The following is a 12520-nucleotide window of genomic DNA, read 5'->3' on the forward strand; positions in this document are numbered from 1 at the left end:
TTTTAATAACCATTAAATAAATAACAAATAAATAGATTAAATTGTCAATCAAAGGGATCCTTTTTTCTATTCATTATTATTATATTTTCTATAAATAAGCAGTATAGTTAAATTAATTTTGTTTTTTTCCTTGGTATCAAGCTTCTTCAAGTAAAAAATTCTATTGAGAGAACCATGAAATAACAAAATAAATAAATTAATTAAACTAAACCATATATGTTGAGCTTTCAAAATTTATAATTATTATTTTAAGTTATTTGCCAATGAATTGAAGAAATTAATAATAAATAAATGGAAAACGTTTTTTTACATTTATTTTCAATTTATTTATAGCATTCGAATTTTTTTTTAGACGCTATTAAAGTTACTTTTAGCTAATAAATTTATTAAATTCATTTCAATTAAAACACAATTTTATTTCCGTACTCCACTTATATGAATTTTTGCAACGTTATCAAAATCTCTGCTAGCTTGATTTGTTCTTATTAAATCTTTAATGAAGGCTTGTCGAGTTGTTTATACATTAGTTGTTTGCCGTTACCCTTGAGCAGGCTAGATGAATGACCCTCGGTGGCAGATGACAGCAAACAAAAAAGGACAACAGCTTAATCATAATGAACAATCAACATGACCTAATATGAGAGATGTATATCATAATAGCACGCATTGATATATATTCTGTGTATGTGTGTGTGTGTGTGAGTGTACGTGTGTGGGAGTATGTGAGTGTGTGTGTGTGCTGTGTATTATCCTAGTAGTTGCCCCGTGGAGAAAGATTAATTGAGTAACCACCGCTTTTGAGTACCACCAGCAGTCGAATCAGTCGACCGAACCTATTTGTACCTACTCAAACTTAATATTGACTGTTTTATGGATAACTGTGAAATACCACATAAATAACCACCAAATACACCAAATAGAAAATTATAGAAAAACGAGCACAAAAAACAAAAACAAAAAGTAAATAAAAATCGTAGCAGCAGCAAATCGAACAACAAATTCCCAAAAGCCGAACAAAAAATAGAAGAAGAAAGAGTATGAGTATCAAAAACGAGTGCGAATGCAACTTGTGAGTGTGAGTGGGAGTGTGAGTGTGAGTGTGAGTTAACCACACCGCAAGGGAAACACTTGCAGTCTCAATATATATATTTTACCCTCAGGTGTTTGTTTTAATTCCGAGCTATTAAATGAACGATAAGGTAAATACTTGTAATGAGAATAACAAACAAATTGCAAACAAAAAAAGAAAAAACAAAAACAAAAATGAAAATGAAAATGTGTAAAGTGTGTAATGGAATGTAAAGCAATTAGCAGCAAACCCCGTTTTTTGGCACGATAACAAGAAAGAGTACTTCAAAAAAATAAATTGAAATCTATGTTATTCGCGATATATATAAATACATATATATATATATATATAATAAATATATATAAACAATTTTGAAATGTTTGTTATTGTTTAATTAGGGCATAGTTATTAGTGAGAGATTCGCAAAAAATATAAAGAGAACAAACAAAAAAAAGACAAAAAACAAATATAAACGAGAGTTAAAATGTACCATGTACCTAAAGAAAGAAAGAAACCTACAAAACTAAATACTTACTACCTTAAACTGTAACTTAAACTAATCCACCTACATGTGTACTTTAAATGTTAGACTTGTAAGTGATTTGGCAAACGACGGAGAGAATCCTAAGAATAGAACAATCAAAACTAATCAAAATCATCAACGAAGATGACGAGAAAATCAAAAACCAAAAAAACAACCGAAGCAATCAATCAATCAATTAAATAATTAATCATGTGAACCAATCAATCAATCAATGAACCAGTCAGTCAGTCCAGCAGTTAGTCAAACTGTCAATCAGTCAGTCAGTCGGTCAGTCAGTCAGTCAATCAGTCGGTCGGTCAGTCAGTCAATCACACATCCTTATTCATTTTCTTTGCAGCGATAAACTTCGCTCAAAAAAAGCACATTGAACTCGGCTTGCTGGCTGCCCAGCCCAGCAGTTCAGCGAGTAGGTTAGTTCGAGCTCCGCCCACCGCCCACCGCCCACCGCCCTCTGTTTCCGCCCAACCAGCCACTGCCCCAACCCAATCCCACCTCTCCTCTTCCTCTTCCTCCTTTACTCCACATTAAACTCTGTCTCAGCGTTGAAATTGCAAATGATTTTTTATTAGTAAGAAGTCTTGATGTTGTTATTGTCCATACATACTTATACATAAACATATATATTAACGCATACTTATTAGGCTAATACGGATTATGCTAGTTAAAAATCACATAAACAACAACAACAACAACAACAACAAAACAATATAAATAAAACATGAGAAAAGTAAAGATGAAACTTAACTATGTAACTTAACTACTGTGTATCTACTAGTAAAATTGTTTGCATCATAAGCTTAGCTTGTACATACTTTTTCTTGCTCTCTCTCTTGTTTTTTTTTAGTTTAGTTCTTCATCTCGTTTATTGAATCAATAAAAAAAAGAAGAAAACTTTTCGCATATACTTAGCACTCTACAATCAACAGACAAATTATACGCTACAACACTCAATTGAGTTTTGTTTCTAATTTTCGTCTATCTCTATTGATAAAAAAAAAAATGTCGCTGGTCGACGAAAAACTAAAAAAAAAGGAATATAAAAAAGAAATAAGAAAAATTTAAGGCAAAGTGCAAACGCAGAAGCAAAGAATACATTAATGAAAGTCAAGAATTGAATGGCGCTTGAATGCAGCATATATGTATATTCTCTTTATACAATATATATATATATATGCAGTTATGTATATTTAACAAGAATAGAAACAAAAAAAAACCTATTGTCACAACGCAAGAGCAATCAATGTTTAAATTTATTAAATGTTACAATGTTTTAATTAAATAGCTATATATATATACATATATATATACATACAATATACATTATGTAAAGGAACAAAGCAAAACAACAAAAATGCAAATGAGGTAAAGGAAAAAGCATATTAATTAAAAATTCACGACTATTATCTGTAACTGAATATATACTAGAGTTACTCCTAGCCATGTATTTTAGTCGTCAAATGGTAGCCAAAACAAATCAAACACAAAAAAAAACTACAAAAATGAAAACAAACCCAAAAAAATTGCTGTATGTATTATTAAAAAAAAACCACACAAATTAACCATTTAAAGAAATTTAAAAAAATTAAAACTACACGAGCAAATGGAAAAAAAATATGCCGAATTGATGAAAATGTTAAATACGACATCATTTGAATGGTATGAGAATGCAATTTTTTTGGTCGTTATTTTTGTTGTTTGTTTGTTTTTTGGTGTCAGCAAAGTTATACATAAAGTTGAATATAAATATAAATGTGTGTGTTTTTTGTCTCTAGCGTAAGGTTACGCTCGTATTTTAAATATATAATTATATTAATATAACATGCAAAGAGGAATACACATTTAATTATTAATTATAACGATTACTTATAGTAAAACTTAAGCGAGTGCCGAGATATGGTAACTACATACAAACAAAACACACATTAATAAAGAAAGCGATTTCCTTATATTAAAACTAACTCAAACTTTGCATTTTCAATATATTGAAATGTATCTGATAACAGTGTCAACTTCGAAAAGCTTTTCTAAGCTCGTTGACTGTTATTTTGCAGCTTTTATGCTTACAGCTGTTATAACAGTTAGTTAGATTGAGCTTTTATTGCGGTTCTCTGGATTCCGGCGTCTCAAACCTTCGCAGCTTTAAGCGTAGTGTTGTAAAGCTTTCAAGCGCGTTTCAAGCTTTTAAGCTTACTGCACACATGCACCACACATAGATGGCGCCAGTTTCAAAGTGCACGCAAGCACACAAAAAAAATGGCGCCCACTTCATAGCGTGTCCGCAATTTGAAAATCAAAAAATGAGATACAATTACTGAACTGAAATACATCCGTTCAAACAGAGTTAATATCGACTGCTGTATAACAGCAGTTGTAGAACATATTGGCGATAAACGCAGCGTGACATGTTATTCAAATATACTTAGCACATTCCGCAAAAATCACATGTCAATTCTATATACTGAGACCTTGAACCTTAAAGTTCTTAATGCTGAAGTTGATACCTTATTTAAAAAAATGCTTAATGTCTTTGATGTCATTCAAATTAAGATAGTAGTTGATCACAAGTATTAATTGATAGCAATTATAGAATCCACAACTATTCGAGGTATTTTTAACAAATCCACAAATACTTTTAAAACTTTTATTAACTAACTTTTCTTTCTTGACTTTTCTGTATGTACAGTTTTCCCTCTCCTCTCTTTTTTTTGTGTTGCCACATTTTGGCAAACTTTAAATTTACAATAATAATGTTCTGCATATGTCCATTGTTCGATGATGATGTATTTGCAATGGAATCTCCCTGAAGAGCGCCAATACTCCAGTGAGCAATTGACTTGTTCACATCCTAAGCAATCAAGAGTAGACCATGCCTCACTCAAACACCACAGAATAAAGAGAACTTTGTCGCAGCTTTCTACATATGTACATATGTACATACATGCATGTAGGAATCTCTGTTGGCAGACTTAAATGTTGCAAAGCAGCTGCTAAGCAGCTAAGCAATTGACTGCTCGTAACTCATCTGAAGATAGTCTGCCGCCTTTTATAAGGTGATCTGTTTTACGTACTTGCATCTATTACACGTAATGACCTTTGACATCCAATCCGCACAACAACGACAACAACTCTCTGCCAGTGCTAAGCTTTGAGCTTTGAGTGAAAGCAATTCATATCAGCTTCGGCTTTGCTTTATATAGGTTCAACTGTAGCTGTAGCTGTTGTCTGTTGGCAAAGGCAATTTATTAATTTGCAGCCCTTGGGCAATGCGATGGATTACATTGGAATTGCAGGTGATTATTAAAGTCATCATAAGACTTGGGGATTTCAGTGTTTTGTGGTTGTCTTAGCAGCCCATTTGTCAGCCAAATGAAATGGAATGAAATGAATCCTCTTCTGCCCCACAAAAACATTATGCTTATTACAATCGCACTCGTTTTGTACATATTTTAATTGACATTAATGTATGCACACGCAATATAATTGAATATCAATTAATTGTGTTGGCTTCTTTGCGAGTAATCTCAGCATTAAGTTTGACCAAATTCTTTAACATTCTCTTTGTGTATCGACGGATCATGGTCCACGTTTTTTACTTTTTTTTTTCAAAATCACAGCGATATCTATGTTCTGAAAGAAATAATTTGTTTTTATGCTTTATGTACTTCTGATCTTTCGTTCCTCTTATGACATTGTACTAATATATAAATACAGATCGTATATTAGGGAATCAAAGCATCAAAAAGTAAAGTAAAATGGCCAAAGTAATGAGTCTTTTTCGAGAGGCATCCTGCCTACAACTTATACTTAAAGTAAACTTTACTTAAAGTAAATTCTCCTTGTTTTCATCATTTTCCATTTTAAAAAAGCAAAATTAAATTTTACAAAATTAACAAAACAAGAGCGCGAACATCGTCTTTAGACGAAGCTATTTTCCAAGTGACAAAAGAAAACAAGTAAGAAAGCTACAGTCGAGTGTACTCGACTGTGAGATACCCGCTACCCATTTTGAATAAAAGAAACATATTTTGCGGTATTTTCTCAAAATATACCGAATATACTGCAAAAAATACTAAAAATATACCAAATGGTATATTTGGTATATCGACATAGTACCACATTCAAAATATACCATAGACGATTGTCTTTGTCAGCCAAAGCAACTAAGACCTCTAGTAAGTAGGCGTTTTTGCCCATACAAAAGTATTTCTTTAATAACTTCGACAATTTTTATCTGATCGGAACCAAATTTTCAGGAATCATAACTACTATAATAAATATTTTATATACCAAAATTCGCAACTCTAGCTTTAAAATTACGCTTGTTATTCGATTTTTTTTGATTTGCGGGGGCGGAAGTGGGCGTGTCAAAAATTTGAAGCAAACTTGATCTGCGTGCAAACATAACAAATGCTGTCGAAAAAAAATTATAGCTCTATCTCTTATAGTCTCTGAGATCCAGTGTTTCATACGGACAGACGGACAGACGGACAGACACACAGACGGACAGACGGACATGGCTAGATCGTCTCGGCTGTTGACGCTGATCAAGAATATATATACTTTATAGGGTCGGAGATGCCTCCTTTTACCTGTTACATACATTTCCTGTCGGCACAAAGTTATAATACCCTTCTACCCTATGGGTAGCGGGTATAATGATGAATTAAGTTTGTAAATACTTGAGTGCTGCCATTATTATTCAATATTGTTAATCGCTTCTTATCGAAAGACTTTTATGCTTGTGTCAATAATTAGTGCAAATCATTGATGTGTAGAAAATGTTTTTAGTGGATATCTCACAGTCGAGCATACCCTATATCAATATACCAAATATAGCTTTTGGTATGTTTTAGTATTTTATGGCATATTAATTGGTTAGGACTGTAGAATATTGGTTTGTCAAAAATGGGTATTTCACAGTCGAGCATACTCTATATAAATATTGATTTTGGTATATTTAACTATTTTTGTGGTATATTAATTTGGTATAATTGTAGAATAATGGTTTGATAACAATGGTTATTTCACAGTTGAGCATACTCTATATAAATATACCAAATATAGATTTTGGTATATTTTTCTATTTTTGTGGTATATTAATTTGGCAGAATTGTAGAATATGGTTTTCTTTTTTAAATGGGTATCCCACAGTTGAGCATTCTATAGCTTTCTTACTTGTTAATAAATAAAGCAAAGGCAAAAATATATAGTTTATATATGTATGAATGCAAATATGTATTTATGATTTCTTACTTTATGCAGGGGAAAACTTCAAATAAATAAAATGACCATAAATTGGAATTAACTGGCCAGAAAAAGGGATTCTAGCAAAAAGAGATTCAACCCTTTAACACCTGCGAATGCCGGGTACCAAAAATCTAGTCGAGCAACGAAATGACCCTCGAAATTGGAGCGTAGCATCCACTAGTGGCAAATATTTGCATGTGACTTTCTTGGCAAGTACATAAATATATTATTCTATATACATCACAGATGTGTGTATGTACATACGAGTATATATGTATGTGCATACATAGGTATGTCAACGGGTCACGCATTCGCTGACCTTCGGTTTGCAGTTGAACTTATGATTTTTCGACAAGTCTCTCGCATTTATTTGTTGATACTTGAAACACGAAATGCAGATCATAAAAAAGTGCAGTCTCCACTTCTCTCTCTGTCTCTCCATCTCTCCGTCTCTCTCTCTCTCTCGCTCTTGCTCTGTCTGCTGCTGTGTGCAGCCACCTTCTGTTTCAATTGTTTGGTAAATATTTTAATGGAAAAGTGTCCGGTCTTAGCTGATTCAATAGTTGAATGCGAGAAATTGTTTGTTTGCTTTGTTTTCTGAATAACTCGTAACCATCGGTGATGTCACTGGACAACTCTGGACGCTCGCTCGACTGCAACTGGATTATTTTTGTTAGCACTCAAATACCCTACAACAAAAAAACACCATTTGCAACCATGTCGCTCCACTTGATCGGTCCGTTTTGTGCCAAGGCAATGCAGCTGGAAGTGTATGCAACTAGTCGTTGTAGAGTTGACTTAATTTTGTTTGCAAAATGTGTGCAGCACACAACGCCAAAGTCCACTTCAAGTGAAATTTCTTTAAAAAACAGCTGCGAAAGTCGATTGACAAAATACCGCCGCCGCCGCCGCCGTCGCCATTTACATTTGCTGAGCCGCCCCCAAAGCACACCTGCCACCACCCCCTTTCGGTCCACTCCCACTCGCACACTCACACACTCACACACTCGCAGACTCGAAGCAGCGAAAGCAACCTGTTGCAGTCGTGTCAGAGTTCAATGCGAACACATCCACTTGCAACGTGTTGCAGTTGGCAGCCAACCGGCAAATTGCTTTACATAGTACTCCCGAAATCTCGCCTAGCTATAGGCAAATATTATATACAATTACATGCTTAATTATTTATAATCATAGAGGTACTATGGAGTGATTTCTAGTTGCGAGTTTCTAGAAGCTTTTCAAGGCAAACAAATCAATTTGATTGTGCTTCTTCGCTTCTGGCTTTTGGAGAGTAACTTACTTAAGTTGCTTGCTCTAAATAATAAATTCAATTGTAATCGGTCGAGAGTCTGCTGTGCTTTATGCAGGGTGGTGCCATCATCTCCGATGTTGCCTTGTGTCTCTCAACAACCACAACAACAACAACAACAACAACAGCAGTAACAAGAACAGACAACAATCAAATCAACAAGTTGATCTCAAATGTGTCAATTACGCGTAGAGTGCGAGTTCAGTGCGAGACGGCGACAGCAACACCGACAGCAACAATTGTCCAAAATAATAACACAACACACAACATGTTGCATGCAACATGTGGCTCCAACATTCGCTGACAAAGGCGTCGCCATTTTTTCTACAGGGGTCTACTTATTCCACATTAATGCTATATACTATATACATCATTTATTTTTATTTATTTGAATCTCTGATGAAACCGCTTTGGTTTTTTTTTTTGATTTTAGCGAAATAACTTGAAATATCTGGAATACAAAATTTCATTGTGAAAGACATTTGCATTTGCTGACTATTCCAAGTATTTGGATGTACAAAATTATCATATTATATTAAGTATGTTAATAAAAAACCGTGTACAGTATCGTCTTGCTATAGCAAACGTTTGACAATGTTTTTACAAATCATGATTAATGCCCTTCAAAATTACAAAATCTAAAAACAAACTAACAAACAAATGAAGCCTCTTATACAATAAACTTTACGGGGATTTACTCACTTCACAATGGAATGATAACTATAATAATTCTAATAGCATGCAATCAAGTTAAAATTTAATTGCGACATTCTGCTTCAGTCGATAAATTTGAATCTACACACACAAGCAACAAATTGTTTTCATGTACGCGCACTTTTAATCAATAATACAATTAGAATTCAATTAATGAATTAATAACAAAATTATATTATTCAAATCTACCAAATATTAAATAATACAAATACTCAGAATATCAGAATATATATAAAATATTTTAACAATTGTATAATAAGGAATATTATAAAGATATTAAGAACCGTACCAAAAAAATGCAACATTAAGTTTGCAATTGCAACAGTAACAACGAAAATATTATTCAATGATTTATATTTGAAAAGAGAAAGCTAAGTGTGATAAATAAAAAGATTGATTGTAGTAGATCTTTTGACATTGCTTAGGTGTAAAAATACTTATTTCCAAATATATTAGAGGAAAGTATAGGTAATCATAAAAATTGTAATTAATATATTATCATAAGGAAAATTACAAAATAAATAATGAATTATTTCTATGAAATGTAATTTAAAATTCAGAATAAACTAAACATTATGATTTTTTATACAAAAATAATACTGAAACGTATGTAGCCAGAATTAAATAATGTACACTCAAAAAAAGTCCAGTTTCTAAAGACAAGAATTGTGTTCTTAAAATAAGTTTACATTGAGAACTAATTCTTAATGCCAAGAACATTAGTCTGAAAATGACAAATCTGAAAATAAGACCAAACTTTTCTAGATTTAGATTACAAAATTCTATTATATATCGAAATTCCTTCGTAGCCTAAGAAAATGAATATCAAATTCTTGAAGTTAAACCATTTTCTTTAGTGTGTAATAAGATAAGACTTCAATACTAATTAAATTTTTAATTAACCAAATTCTATATGAATTTCACTACTTCAGATTGTTGTAACTAGCTATTTTTTCTTATTTTACACTTGCTTAATATATAATAGTAACATCGTATTAATTTAATTCAATTGAAACGAGTAAAAATCTGTGCACATTTTTTTTTAACAATATTATATAAGTGAAAATAAATAAATCTTGCTTCATCTATGTATCATAGATTTTTTTTTTATTTGAAATGAAAAAGAGAATCAAATTGAAATGAGTGAAAATAAATGCACATAATAAATAAAAATTCAATGCGCATCTTATTTAATAAAGTTATATGAATTAAAATATATATATGTATCTCTGGGGCATAAATTTCACTTATTCAAATTATTGTGAATAGATATTTCATATCTTATTTTACACTTGCTCAATAATAATATAATATTTTATTTTATTTTATTAAAAAAAAAACAGAATTGAATTGAAATGCGTCAACTGAATAAATATTAATATTTTATTATATTAAAAAAAAAAACAAAATTGAATTAAAATGTGTAAACTAAATAAGTATGTTTGCAGTAAAAAATCATTGTACATTTAATTTAACAAATCAATATTAATAATAATAAATACATACATATATCTGTGGCATACATTTCACATCAATAGATTATTATAAATAGATATTTCTTATTATACTCAATGATAGTAATATTTTATTTTATTAAAAAAAAAGAGAATTGAATTGAAATGTGTAAACTAAATAAGTATGTTTTGCAGTAAGAAATCAGTGTACATTTTATTTGAAAAATATATAAATAAAATCGAATATATCTGCGGCATAAATCAGAGAATATTTTGTTTGCCCCCGTTGAGGGCGACGCCAGTGGGCGACCGCAACCACAGACCATCAAGCAAGTGCTTAGTTGCGCAGTTGTTGTTGTTGCCGTGTCATGCAGATGTTGTTGTTGCTGGCCGCAACGTGTTGCGAGGCCGTCTGCTGTGTGCGGAGGTTCCACTTGGCTGACGTTGTGGCCAGCGCATCAGTCGCTCTCGGAGCGTTGTCGTGTACGGTTAGCCAGCGCGGCAGAGCAAAGCCCAGCAGCAAAGAATAACGTGTGCCCAGCGTCTCGTAGTCGTCTCTCCAGTGTTTGGGAGACCTCTTCACTAATCAAAAAAAAAAAAACAACAAAAAAGAAAGAATCAAAAACATCAAAAGAACAAACGAAACACTAAACTCTTAAACATCCAATTTGAAAACAAAAAAAAAACGAAGAAAGCAAATCAAATTCAAAATCGAAGTAAATCCTAGTACAATAATTTTTTTTGCAATGCGCAAATCGGCCGGCAAATAATATTAAATTTGTTTTCCATTTCATACGTATTTTTTTAAATGTGAGTGCTCAAATCCAATTTTTTTTGTATTTTTTTTTTAATGCTTGTGTGGAAAAATCTTTTATAGAAAATGTTGTAAATTTTTGTGCAAATGATGGAAAAGAAAATGCGAAAATCAAATCACACAAACATGCTTACCAAAATAAAAAAAATAAAAATAAATGCGAATCGTTCAACAGTCGAAAAAAAAGAAAAAGAAAAAAAAACGCAAAAAAGGCAGCGGCAACAAAGTGGCCAAAATGCAGGCCAAAAGCAAAACTGAGACCGAAAAAAGCAAAAATAATAATAAGTTCAAGTCAAAACTGAAAATAGAAAGAAAGCGTCGCAGAATTTGCTAGCGTAGATTGTTGTTGTTGTTATAGTTGTTGTTGTAGTTGCTGTTTGCTGGCGGCTTTCGCCACTTTACGAGCAACTTCCTTTTTAGCCACGGGGCCAACGCGTTGAAAACCAGTCTTTTTGAAGCGTTGCCACTGGCTCCGATTCCGTCTCCGTCTCCGATTGTGGTTGCGGCTGTGGCAGCGACCCAGACCGCGACCAGGCGGCCAAAGGCATCGAGACAAAGCCGAATCAAAACTAAAATCAAAATAAAGAGTGAGAGACAGAGAGACAGAGAGAGAGGAGAGATTTTTGGGGGAGCCGTAAAAACGTGAACGAAAAAAAACGTAAACAACACACGAGTTGAGAGAGTTCTAAGTGCAGGATAAGCGAGTGAACGGCAGGCAAGAAGGCGGAAGCAAATGATTTGCAAGTCTGCAGCCAAGGTGAAAGCTGACAAACAAACGAACAGACAAACAGACAAACAGACAAAGCAACAGCAGCAAAGCGACAAACAGACTTCTGCTGCTGCTGCTGCTTGGGACAACGGGACAACAAATCCCAAGCCCAATCGCCTCTCGCTGCCTGTTGAGTTGAATGTGTGTCTGTGTGTGTGTGTGTGTGTGTGTGAGTGTGGCTTAGAATGCCTTTTGGCTTATGATAAATGAGGTTGTAGGCCAGCAAAAGCAACAGCAACAACAGCGGGCCGTAAATCATGTTGGCAGTAGCCCGAATAGGAGTAGTGTGGGCACTAGTGTGTGTACTAGTCTCTCTCTCTCTCTCTCTCTCTCTCTCTCTCTGTGTATAGCCTGACAATTTCACAAAGAATTATTTCCGACATGCGAAAGTTTTATGCAATTTATGGAGTTTGCTTACTCTCTCTCTCTTCCTCTCTCTTCCTCTCTTGTTCTGCGCTCTCACGCTCTCTTCGAAACTACTAGATTTGCATGTGTATGTGTGTGTGTGTGTCGGTGTGTTGCTGATCGAGTGGAGCTTGATGCCGGTTCAGCGTCTTTCAAGCTATCACTTTGTCATACAAAACTTAACATGTGTGCTTG

The 12520-nt window shown here is 33.3% G+C and overlaps 1 protein-coding gene across 1 annotated transcript in view; it reads left to right on the top strand.

Annotated features, from left to right (window-relative positions):
• Positions 1-10786: 10786 nt before the first annotated feature.
• The window catches only part of LOC132795203 (low-density lipoprotein receptor-related protein 2), a 182147-nt gene continuing 180413 nt past the window's right edge, over positions 10787-12520 (top strand). Inside the window, 1 exon segment of the mRNA XM_060805789.1 lies at positions 10787-11147. The gene's annotated coding sequence lies outside the window, so the exon portion shown is untranslated.

This window comes from Drosophila nasuta, chromosome X, assembly GCF_023558535.2.
Source record: "Drosophila nasuta strain 15112-1781.00 chromosome X, ASM2355853v1, whole genome shotgun sequence".
In the NCBI taxonomy this organism is placed as follows: Eukaryota; Metazoa; Arthropoda; class Insecta; order Diptera; family Drosophilidae; genus Drosophila; species Drosophila nasuta.